Genomic DNA, 13,933 nt, shown 5'->3' with positions numbered 1-13,933 from the left:
AGAGGAGCTGTTGTTAATGGCATCTCCAGTTGGTATGAGAATAGCAGCGTATATGACAAGAACACCATTAAGAGGACAATAAAGTCAGCTGAAGGGTCTGTTGGAGTCAAAATGACATCTATCGAGGAACTGTATCAACGATGTTGCTTAAAATAGCATTTTATGGGATCCAACCCACCCTGGCCATAGTCTGCTAACGCTCATGCCATCATGCAGGCGTTACAAAAGCCTGAGGAGCAAATCAGTGCAGTTTCATGATAGTTTTTATAAGACTTTTGAATAATACCATATCTTAAACACAATTGATAGCTAGTATGAAATATTACATCAATAAAAAGTTAAACTAGCAAAAATTGTTAATATTATAACTATAATAACAGATGGTGCAATAGGTATAAACGTATTAAGTTATTCCCTTCAGAGATTTTTTAAAATGGGTTATATTTTATAACTATATTTTATATATTTATGAAATTATAAAAGCTTATTTTTTATATGTTAGGATTTTATAGTGTTTGTATAGTGATGTTTTTTATGTTCTTGTTGGGTCTGATGCAGCGTAATTTCGTTCTGAATTACAGTTTATTGTGATGTTTCTAAAGGCAAATTAAAGGAAACTGAAACTAATATATGAAATAAATAAATAACAATCAGGATTTAAATATATATATAAATATGGGACATCCTACCAAAAACGTACATTTTCACTGTGACAGAGTCTGATCTTTAAGCTTGTCGTCCTCAAAAAAAAGTATTTATTTATGTATATATATATATATATATATATATATATATATATATATATATATATATATATATATATATATATATATATATATATATATATATACAAAAACAAGCATAAAATCAATTCAATGATAAAACACATTTTTTATGTCGAATAATTAATTTTTTTATGGCTCAATCCAGGAACATACATAACAGTACATAAAACATAAATTAATTATCAATCAACAAGTCACATTACCTAAAAAAAAAGAGTACAACATGACACAATGGAAAAAATAACAACATAAGAAACAAGGAAATAAAGAAAAGAGAGAAAGAGAAAAGAATTTTTTTTGTGCAAAAACAAGGGTTAATTTAAGATTACTTATATGATTATCTTAAAAGCAGAGCATATTTTGAGAATTTGCAAAGCTTTCTTATTAGTCGATCCTGAAATCAACTTTATATAATTCTTCATATCTTTATTGAAGACAAAGGAAGGTTTACTATTTGAGAATTTGCATTTGTGAGTGTAAAATTGACTTAAGAAAAGAATAAAATTGATTAAAAAACATTTCTTTCTTTTGTGGGGTTCGAGTTAAAATACCCAAATGTAATAAATTTCATTTGTATAGAATATTCTGGTAGAATCTTCACCTTAACAAAAAAAATCTATATTATTCCAAAACTCCAGAATGTAATGACATGACCAAAACAAATGTACCACTGTTTCATCAGCATTCACGCAAAAATAACAACTCTGGTCAGTGTCAACTCTAAACCTTTGTATACATTTCTTGACAGGATAAAACCTATGGATTAGTTTAAAAGAAACCTTTTTTAGCTTATTTGTGAGAAAGAAATTTTGTTGTAGTGAACAAATTTTATGATAGAGCTCCTCTAGATCTCCTCTGTCAAATTTGAGTCATAACCTTATAGGTGTATACGCATTTTATGTTAAATTTAATGCAAATGTCACAGGACTCACAGAAACATGATGACAATTGTAAATTGATTTGTATTATATATTTATTTGTAGAATTTATTTATTATTACATGTTTTAATCAGGTGGTGTGAATGATAACAACTTGTACTTTGCTATTTCTGAACTTTGCTATTTTTTTCTTTCTAAACAATAGTTTTTAGCATAACAAAACTATTAAAGCTGTAAGTTCAATTGGGCTGAGGACAAGGACAATGACAGAGTTTGTACATTTGTAAAGTGTTTATAATAAAGAACAAAAATTTGAGAATCAAATGAATGACATGTTCCTTTACAGAACAACTTACAGAAATCAACCATCAGGCCATTTTAGACATTTTTGGAATGAAATACTTTTTATTCACTGTATTTTTTAAATAATAATAATAATAATTTATATATATATATATATATATATATATATATATATACAAATTTGGTAAACATTCAGAAATAAAGGTACGCAAGCGGTCACTGGGGTGGTATCTTTGCAAAAAGTACACATTTGTACTTTTGAGGTCCATATTGGTACCTCAAGTGTATTTATTTGTACCTATAAAATTTAAGGGGAACACTTTTGTACTTTTAAGGTACTAATATAGTACTAATACATACCCTTGAGGTATTAATATGGACCTTTTAGGTACAAATTTGTACCTTTTGACAAGGTATCACCCCAGTGACAGCTTGAGTAATTTTATTACTGAGAGTGTATGAGAAACAAATGTTCTGAGAATAGACAATGCAGTCTGCCACTGTCTGAAGACCTAATTCCTGTTGAGATCAATAATGTACTAAATTGCGTTTGTGTGCCCATAAAGCTTGAGTTCATGCCTTCAGAAGGTCCAGTTTAAGTTTGTCCTCTAGATGGAAGCAGAGGGAATTATAGATGGACAAATCTCACCGTCACATCCTGGATCAAACTGGCAAATACGATCAGATTTCTTCCTTAATGGTTCACATGACTTCCTTCTTAACACATTGTACATTCCTTTCTCCTTCTGCTAAAGCATCTTCTCAGAATGTGCTCAAGTTACAAACACATATTTGACACAATACGTGTGTGAATGTTTACCTTGTTGTAAAAATTATTTTAAAAATTATTTTCAATGTACATTTCTGTAGGAATTTCATTCATTTTCTTTTCGACTTAGTCCCTTTATTAATCCGGGGTCGCCACAGCGGAACCAACTTATCCAGCACATTTTTACGCAGCAGATGCCCTTCCAGCTGCAACCCATCTCTGGGAAACATCCACACACATTCATTCACACTCATACACTATGGACAATTTAGCCTATACCCAGTTCACTTGTACCACATGTCTTTGGACTGTGGGGGAAACCAGAGCACCCGGAGGAAACCCACAGGAACGCAGGGAGAACATGCAAACTCCACACAGAAACGCCAACTGACCCAGCCGAGGCTCAGACCAGCGACCTTGTTGCTGTGAGGCGACAGCACTAACTACTGCGCCACTGCATCGCCTCTATAGGAAATTTTTGGTGAAAATGATTTAAGTGTGGTCATTAATCAACTTACTAATAAAAGAACTCGTTAAAAATAGTTATGTTACTTAGGGTTATTTTTAAAATTTATTTATGTCTGATTTTATTGTCTGATTTGTTTTAATTTGACTTTTAAAAATATATATTAATGCTTAAACAGACTACAGAACAATACAAATATAAAGAGGAAATAAAAAATGGTGAGGGGTATACAGAAAACAAAATATAAATAATACAAACAAATATGCAAATATATGTACTGTATATGCATACTAAAAATGGTAAGGGCCTTGTGGAATTACCAAATCTTGAAGGTTTCAAGTAAAAGTCAATTTCAATTACACTGAAAAAAAAAAAGATTCAAAGATGATACCATGGATTTAATAAATTTGTTAAAGTTAAGTGGTTGTAAACAATTTATTTGAGCTGAATTTAAAAAACAAATTAAGTTAAACATTACTGAATGTAATTTGTTTAAATTCAACCCATATACATTGTTTGCATCAATTTTGCAGACATCATTTTTGTCAGTGTGGTACTTTGCTTAATGTTGTTTGTATAATAATGTTGTTTGTATAATATTCTAATTCTTTAAGTATAGCAGAATAAAGGGGTTTTTGTAAATTTGCATTGGTGAATATGGAATTTTGTAAATATTATCAAAGATTATTAACATAAGCTTCCTTCTCAGTGTTTTTGTCACAGTTCAGAAATCCAAAAATAACAAGTTGGCATTTCTAAACAAAACATTTTTGGTAATAATTTGAGAGAATTTGGAGATATCACACCATAGCTTCGTTGAGAACTGACAATTCCAAAAAAATATGCAGGACGGTTTCTGGCTGTGACAAACAAAATGAACAATTCTGATCTATGTCCTGTCTAAACTTGGAAAGAAAATGTTTGACAGGGTAAACTTTATGTATAATTTGAAATGAGAGCCCTTTACATTTGTTTGTAATAAAAAAATTGTTAGGCAATGACCAAACCTTTTTCCAGTTTTAATTTCTAATGAACCCAGACCAAGATTTTGTAGGGTTTTTAGTTTGACTTGTGTCATGGTTATTAACACCTGTGTACAACAGGTTCAGGGTCACACAAAAGCTTGAAATATTTACTGACGTAAATTCATTGAAACGCTGCAATGGAACATTGTTCATGAGACTCACAAAGTTTTGTGTTTCTGTAGTTGTTGTAAGACAAAGTGCTAGACAAGACAGACAGGTTTAGTGTTTACTATGCGTGCGTTCCATTGTGGAAACAAAAGATTTACAAACTTTGGAAAGAACAAGACCCACTTTGACCCAGAGGACCTGAAAAAAAATGAGAAAGAAACAGTACTTTGTTCTTTATCAAACATTGAGCAACCTTCTGCTCTGAGATCAAGATTTGATTTTCAGATAAGAATTTATCAGGTGTCAAATTGTGCATCAGATGTCAAAACAATGCAACAAACTAAAAACTCACTATATCTTCATGTTGCTTTAAACCTACAGTTGTATAAAGGTATACTTGAGTTAATACACAGATAATATGTCAAAAAAACTGATTGTTTTTAATGATTGACCTTAAAGTTTTTTTTCCTGAGACATACTAAATGCCCTTTCTATATAAATCACATTTAAAAAGACAGATATCTCTAGATTATAAATCATATGCTATCAACATTTCATTGTACTGAAGTAAAAAACAAACACTAGAAATAACACTAATGTCAAAAAGTTAGCTACAACTCGACGTTTAGCAACTGACAGCCAATCACATGCATACCATTCACATGATTTGCATATTCACAAAAATATTGCACATTAAATAAAAACATTTATATAATTTTAGCCTTTGAACGAAAAGAATGTTGACTAATGTTGAATAATTAGCACACACTGAAGTGATTTAGAGGCTATTTGTCTATTCAAAAAAGCATAGTATTAATATGAGTGTGTAAGAGTGTGCAATGCTAAAGGTCGAAACCAGGGTTTAAGAATGCAGAGTGTCAGGTATCTATTTATGGTTTCCTTCTTAACAAATTATGAGCAGTTTGAAGCATAAAGTAAGAAAACCCAACTTTCCATTTAGGGATTAAGAATGACCCAGGGTTAACCGTTTAATCTTTACCTCCCCCTCAAACACCTAAACATACATGCAGTGACACTACAAATCATGCGAATATGAGGCACATGATTGGCTGATGGTTTCTAAACCAGCACATCATTTCACACTGTACACATTTGTCTACCCAATCTAGGAAAGGAGGAGTAGGGGTGGAAGGGGGGACTCTTCAAAACAAGGATGACTGGTATGGAACTTAGAAATCATCTGTTTGGTGAATCATGTATTGGCTAATGCGGGACCAGCTGTGGTCAATCATAAGAAAGTGATCCTCTCGAAATAAGTTTATAAATAAACTTCACTTAAAAGCTTTGTAGCCTATACTTTGTGGATTAATGATCTCAAAAATAATCTCTTAAGTAGCAGTCCACATGTGGGGTTGTCATTTTTGTTCTCCTGTGGGAGTACCATCCTATATATGGTGTTTAGTATGTACAGAATTAAGAATTTAAATACCCTCTAAACTGCTATAAATTCCTGTTGGTTCAGAATTTTGCTTCTCGTGTTCTTTAGGACATCTTTTACTTTTCTCAATATCTTCAAAAATTGCACTGGCTTCAACTGTAGTAAGTACTGAGTTGAATTAAAGATCTCGTTACTTACCCAGCAAGCAATTTTGTGCTTAATAGACGTCTAATAGACATCTAAATGTAGACCGCTTGGCTAAAACAAGGCTAAAACTAGACTAGTCATCAAATAAACAGAAATGAATGGCTACACATATAAAGTCTGTCTAATCTGTTTTGGCCTATTCTTAGACGTCTATTAGATTTTCACTGACAGCCCAAATTTAGCCTTGTTTTAGCCAAGATGACTTTGTTTCGACGTCTATTAGACATCTTTTAGACATCTTTTAAAAACGAAAATGCTGGCTGGGGACTTACTCTGTACTTCATAATATTGCACCCCAATATCTTACTTAATTGCTACGTTTAAAGCCCTTTACTTTAGATACTCATCTTGAGTTTCTCTTATAGTATATGTCTGATTCAGGCTCAGACTCACTCAATTGGATTATCCCGTTTAGGAAATCTAAAACTGCAGCAAGAGACCATAACACAAGCCAAATTCCAATTGCACATTACTAAGTTTTTACCATAAAACATACAATAAATCAATTTTCAATAACATCCCCCTCCCTGCTGGACTTATTCACCTAGTCACCTAATAGCCACCATAATAAAAGAATCTCTGATTCAGTTTGTCCTGCATAAATGAACTCCAAAGCAATGACCTGATGGCAACAACTGAAAGAGAATACTGGGTGATCAGGGGTGCATAAGATAACCTGGTCTCTTTTCAGGGCATAATTAAAAAATAATAATTACCACCACTATGGGTGCCAGATATTTTAGCTATAATGCCCCCTATCTTTATAATGTTTTATTGAGCACTTACTGTGCTATTATTTGTGTATGACGATTGCTTGTTAACTGTGTGCTTTGGTCTTGTGTAGTAATTTGTATTATTATTTTTATTTATGCCTGCCAGTAAGGTGACCTCGGTTGTTCTGAAATGCACCACTTACATTACATCACATCTAGTTTCTGGAGGTTTTCTGATCAAGTTCTGAAGGCCGCAAAGATGTGTTCCCTAACCTTCCTGTCGTGTTCGGGTCAAATCTGACCGATTTACAACTTAAATCAGTCATAAATATTGTGTTTTACATCTGATTGCCTCAAGGCCTTATGATATCCTCCACACGATGCATTTGAACATATAAAAGTGATGATCATCTCTTTCATTGAATTTTGAGTGTTTTAATCAACCTTGTTACACCTGTTGTGTTCCCGGTCAAAAGTGACCACCAAAGGAAATGAATGGGTATCCAGGCTATATTCATTTATTAGACAGAAAACATCCCCATACGCACCACCCCAACTCACTCACTCACTCACTCACTCACTCACTCACTCATTTCAGACTGAACAATGTCTTTGCAGGTACACATCTTTTTTACGCGCTTATGTGCCGATCCTCCAGCCTGATCTCACAAGGAAGCATAACTATTTTACGTTTTGTCAGTTTAGTGGCTAATTCATATGAGTTCAGTCGAACAAAATTGTATGATTTTTAAAAGGAGGCGGGGCACCCAACCCCACCCCTAAACCGAATCATCATTAGGGATAAGCAAACTGTACAAAACTGTATGAATGAGATGGAACAAATTCATATGGATTAGCTACTAAACCAATAAGTTATGCATTGCCATGAAAGTGTTGGATCCTCCAACGTGAATCAACTTCCTGATAAAACATATTCACACAGACTAGGTGTCTGTTATGTGAATCCATCTATGTGTGTCTGTCTTTCTTCTTTCTTTATTCTTTTGGTTTATTTATTTATTTCTCTCTCTCTGGAAAGAAGCACAGAGAAGGAATCTTGTTTCCCTTTCTTTCTTTCTTTCTTTCTTTCTTTCTTTCTTTCTGTCTATCTCCGTTCAGCCAATCTCTGAGTCTAGCAGGAGCACTTTTAGCTTAGCTTAGCAACAATTATTTTATTATATATTAGACCATTATTATCTCGCTCAAAAATGACCAAAGTATAACTAGTGCTAGTTCTGTGTCTATGCTCACCATATACAGTATACCCTCACTCACTATTCCCTATATTAGTACACTTGAAGGACTGAAAATTCGATCACTCAACACAGGAAAGGATAGCATTTTGTTTGTGCTTTGCTGGTTGATAAATCATTCAGATGGATTAAAATGTCAATTTCTTTGGTCAGACCCTGTGATAGTTATTTTAGTGAGCTGTCTATTAGTAATGAAACAAAGTATTTAGATTTCTGTCATTTATTGTTCATTTTATAATATATTTTCAGAGCCTATTTTTATTTTTATTGCAGTTATTTTATGTCTAATTCTGTAAATTCATGTTAAACACTACTTTGAGACATTGTTCACAGCTAAAGAATGTTGAATAAAAATTTGGTGGAGAAAAATGATTTTTGTGCTAATATAAGAGCAGTTAAAATAGACCGGTCATTTTTGACCGGGAACACTAAAGTAAGGGTCAGGATGCGAACACGACAGGAGGGTTAATCCAATTTTCCGTGTGAAAGTATGTAAGATTTTTATGGCATTCCTAGCGAGAAGTTAGAAGTATAGTAAGTATGTATTCTCAATAACACTTTTTAAAAGTCTTTATGTTCTGTGTACTTACTAAATTAAATATTCATAATTACATGCAATTAAACATAAACCTAACCCACATTCAAACCCTATATTAAATACATATAATGAAATAATGATAGTAGTTAAATGAGTTACACTGTAACAATGACGCCTTATAATAAAGCGTGACTGTCTTATTTATCACACAATCTTCATGTTGTCACAGAAGTTTGTCTATAATCAGTTTAGTGCTTTTATGCACAACAAGTCACTGCCTGATATTTCAACCATTTACTGCAGTTTGTTATTCCTAGTCATTTCCCCATAGGCAAATGAATTGAGCATCCTAAAACAATTGTTGAAAAGAGCCTACTTGCGCACTGCATAATAAGGTCAATAAGAAATGACTTTTCTATTTTATGCCTTTTTATTTGTTATAAATGTTTTTAGCTCAATGAATAATGAAGAAAATGTTCTATAAAATGCTGCAGTAGAAAGTTTTCATTTGTGTCTGTATATAGTATAGGAAGCAACTTTAAAGAACAGACTTCTGTGCTTTTTCTACTCATTAGAAATGAGTCCTAACAGCCCTCTAAAATCTAAATTCTTCTTTTAAAATGTCTTATATGAGGTCTACAGTACTCAACATTTGAAGTGGACTTTATTTTGATACAATGTTGACTACTGCAAATACATCATGGGACGTCTTATAAAGAAACGGACATGTTTTAATACTCTGAAATAAAACATTAACATAAATTTTATTTATTATTGTCATCGACTTTCTGAACAGAGGCCAAACCACATTATATAAAATGTATTTAAAATGCAATTTAGGTATTTAGAAAGAGAAAATACCTTATTTTGTCTCTTTTCATGCTTTAAATCTGCCTAAAAGCAATAATTAGAAAGATTAACTTGAAAATGCAGAAGAAAGATTACTCAAATAAACCCACAGCTGTAAAAAAAACAATAAATTAATAACATATACTAAAAAAGCAGAAGTTGAAGAAAAGATGCAAATATCACATCTTTTCCAGACATTTACTGTTAAATAACAGATGGTAAATTACAGAAATTTACCTGAAAATTTAAATTTAAATAATTTTCTGTAATTCCAAGTCTGTTGTTTTATGGTAAATGTCTGTGATTTAATGGCTGTTGTTTTACTTTTTTTTTCTAGCACCCTAGTTGCCGGAAATAATTGAAATAGCTGATTTTTTTACAGTGCATGATGCAACAAGAGATTGTTCATAAATGGGAGAAGGGACACAAATGAGACAGCAGGTCCCGTGACAATGACAAATAGTGGATGTAGTACATGTGAGTTCTATTCATAATACTCAACATTCATACTATATAGAACCTACTTTTCTAATATTCGTTTAGTAAATTGAAATTCAAATGTAGTACCTACTTGAGTAGTAGGTGATTTTGAACGCAGCGTATGACTCCCAGCACGTGCTGTGGCAAGAAATTTGCCACCATTGTAGAGATTCATACACTGATTCTTGATGTCTGTGCATGATTCAGATGTTCAACGTGTTTTTAAAAACTGATCAGTGCACTACTGGCGGTCAATGTGTAAAACCACATAAATTCTGTTATGAATGAGTTCATGTAAGTTAATATTAAAATAATAATCAAAAATACATAAATAAACAAAAATCACTTGTGCATATGTATTTACAGCCTTGTTGTGACAATCAAAATTTAACTGTCTTTCCACTGATCGTCCTTGAGATGTTTCTACAACTCAATTGGACTCTATCTGTGGTAAATTCAGTTGAATGGACATGATCTGGAAACTGTCTATACAAGGTCCCACATTACTAGTGCATTACAGAGCCATGAAGTCCAAGAAATTGTCTGTCGACCTCTGATACAGAATTGAACTGATTGTTAATTATTGGGAAGACTAAAACCTAGTCCATATCAAGGGAAATTAATGTCCTTGAGTGGCCCAGCCAGAGCCCACCCAGCAGGCACAAGACGTCAACATGATGTCAGATTGATGTTGTACCCCAACGTTGTGGGACGTTGCATTTTGATTGGAAATGAAAATCGGGTTGACATCAGAACTCAATGACAGGCCGACGTCAATGTCCAACGTCAGACAGATGTTGCATTTTGGTTACTTTGCAACACAACCTAAAAACAACCAAATATCAATGTCTAATGATGTGACAGCTTGACATTGTGTGGACGTTACCACTATGGTGTGTATCAGACGTTGAATTTTGGTTGCCATACCTGACAAATAAATGTCAGTATTTGTCTTCAGTATGACGTTGGTTTAAAATGTTGGCTCGACGTTGGATTTTGGTCACTTTCCAACACAACCTAAAATCAACAAAATATCAGATGCCATTCATTTCACGTCATTATTGGACATCAAAATAATGTTGTCCTTAGATGCTGGCAACCCAAATCTAACCTGATATTAACATCTTATGATGTTGGTGTCTGCTGGGCAGGCTTAAACCCTGAACATCTCTGGAGAGAGCTAGAATTGGCTGTGCACCAAAGCTTTCCACACAACCTGACGGAGCTTAAATGCTACTGCAAAGAAGATTGGGAGAAACTGGTTAATAACAGTGTATCATACTAAAAAACAGACACTGTAACTGGTGCCAAAGATGCTTCAACAAAGAGCAATAGCATCAGCAAAGGATGAAGACGTTAAATCATACAAATTGTTTTTGTTTTACTCGTTTATAAAAAAAAAACTTGTAAAGTCACATAGTCAGGTTGTAGTATTTTGTGGTAAGTAAGGAATTTAATACATTTTGGAATGCACTTTTATAGTGTATACTTTCTCGTACTAATACATATTGACCTGAAATTCCAACACACTATGGAACGTTTAGTATGTTCTAGTTTCATAAAAAATAATGATAAATCTGATTAGATAGTTTTCCATTTAGAACATCTACACGTAAGGGACATGGTGTTTTCCTTTAATGAAACACCCAGTTGTCAGTTCTGTGAAAATTCATCACAAAGATTTACTGAGAAACACTGTGACTCTGCACTATCCAAACCACATTCTTACTGAATGAAGTGGTTTTCGTCATGACAAATATGCGTAATTTTAAACTTTATTTATAATGACTTAGCTTTGCAACACACACAAAAACCCCACATATATTTCACATTTTACCAGAAGCTACTTTAATAACAAATTACATTACAACAAAATGATAAAAGCCAAAATGATAAAAGATACGAAATGATAAAAGATACGAAATGGTTATGTAAAAAAATAATCATAGATACTGTTCACTTTAGAAGACTCTGACATATGAAAGTTGGTGTTATCCTATAATGAAACATCCATTTGCTGAATCTGTGAAATTCTACAAAAAAGATGCCGCGAAAAACATTTTCAGAGATTTCAGAGAGCGTGGAATTTTGTTGCTTGGTGGGGAAAGTACAGAACTCGTAAAAATGTACTGTTTTTAAGATTTGAACATTGTCAACTTGATTTACAAAACAAGAAAACTATTTATACGCTACGATAAAAGCATGGATAAATATCACAACATCTTACAAAGTTGTACTAACCTTATATGTACACTTAAGCCATTTGTTATTGTCACTATACACTGTAAAAAAAATTGAGTTATCACAACTTAACATTTTGAGCTAAGTTAACTTGTGTTACTTGGCTGAACTTATTAGACGTTACAAAAGAGAGTCAGCTGAACTCATATGTATTTGTTAACCTAACTGCTTCAAACATCTGAGCTTTAAGTAGTACAAATATGTGCAAATGAAAACAAATAAAATAAAAAATGAAATAAATCCACTTTAAAATTGTATTTGTATGCATTTTGTAATGAATGTATATTCAACTATTGACTTTATATTTATTGTAACACTTCTTAAGTTTATATTTGTTTACTTTTGGATGACGTCAGACGATGAACATCTTTCTGCAGGTTTTAGAATTTGATTGTTCTGGTAAATCAGCTTGGATCAGTTTGCTTTGAACATGCACTTTATGTCAAATATTTAACTTAGACCAAGTGTGCGTACCTACTTGTTTTTAGTTTTTTTAGCCATTTTTGTGCATTTTGGAGGGTTTGGCCATTTGGGCTGGAAACATTCAAGTTTATCTGGCAAAACTGATTTTCTCTTTGTAATGTTGTGGTGTGTGTTTGTATGAGGTTCTTCACAGATACTTGCTTCTTTGTTCAAATTTGTATTTGCAAACTTCAAAAACCTGTTTTTAGTATTAAAAATATTAGTGGAACCATTAGTCATCCTGACTCATGGTAAGTAATGTGGCTTGGTGGCTCAGTGATAAGCACTGTCGCCTCAGTGAGTGAGAAGAGAGAAGTCCCGGCTAGGCCAGTTAGCATTTCTGTGTGGAGTTTACATGTTCACATGGGTTTCCTCTGAGTGCTCCAGTTTCCTCCAATGACTTGTGGTGTGAATTGAACTGAATAAACAAAATTGGCCAAAGTGTGTGTGCGCGAATGAGAGACAACTTTAATATTTAAATTCACTAAACTTAAACCATGTCCATTACACTCGAATTATAAAGTTCTATCAACATCATTCTTAATAACAGCAACATATCTATTTAAGTTAACTAAACTTGTAGAGAGAGAGAGAGAGAGAGAGAGAAGGAGAGAGAGAGAGAGATGATAAATACAAAAACATGATACAGAATGTAGTATGCAGTTATAAAGAGTATATGTTATTTTGAACAGATGAGTTTTAAGGCTGGATTTGAACATAGGGAGAGAGTCAATGTTGCGGATGTCAGGAGGAAGAGAATTCCAGAGTATGGGAGCAGAGCGGCTGTATGGTAAAAAAACGGCAGCTGTGGTTGCCAGTATTTCACCGTTTAAAATACGGTACAAACCGCAAAAGTAATTTCTCATTTTTACAGTAAACCACCGTATTTCATTAATTTATAGATGTAATATGTCTGTATTTTGAATTGCCAATATCTACTACTCTTTTGTTACACAGATAGACATGTTAACTCAGCCATATGCAGGTGGTGATGAGTAAGCTACATAATGAATCAATGCTCATCACAAACTACTTTTCCCACAAGCAGTACAGCGTATCACTGTATAGAAGGTGCTCAGTGTCATTCACACAGCTACTAAACACCAGTATGGTAACATGCATAAAATTAAAATCTGAAATAAACATTGTTTATCAACATTAGATAACATAAATCTCTAATGTACATGACAGATGGGGAAACAACTAAAAAGAACCATTATAATGTCAACAAAAGCATAAAAAGTGATGTGCCATGCAGGGGATTGTGGGAAGGTCAGTTTACGGTTATTCACTGTGAATGGAGGAATTAAGGAAACATACTGTTAACCAGGTTGCGGATTTTTACTGTAGCATTTTTACTGTTGAAATCACGGCCACTTTTTTTACAGTGTAGAGATGAATAAAAAAATCAGATGAGGTGAAAATGATAATCTAGAGCAGTGGTTCTCAACCTTTT

This window comes from Danio aesculapii, chromosome 3 (assembly GCF_903798145.1).
Source record: "Danio aesculapii chromosome 3, fDanAes4.1, whole genome shotgun sequence".
Classification (NCBI taxonomy): Eukaryota; Metazoa; Chordata; class Actinopteri; order Cypriniformes; family Danionidae; genus Danio; species Danio aesculapii.
This window is presented reverse-complemented; position numbering follows the sequence as displayed.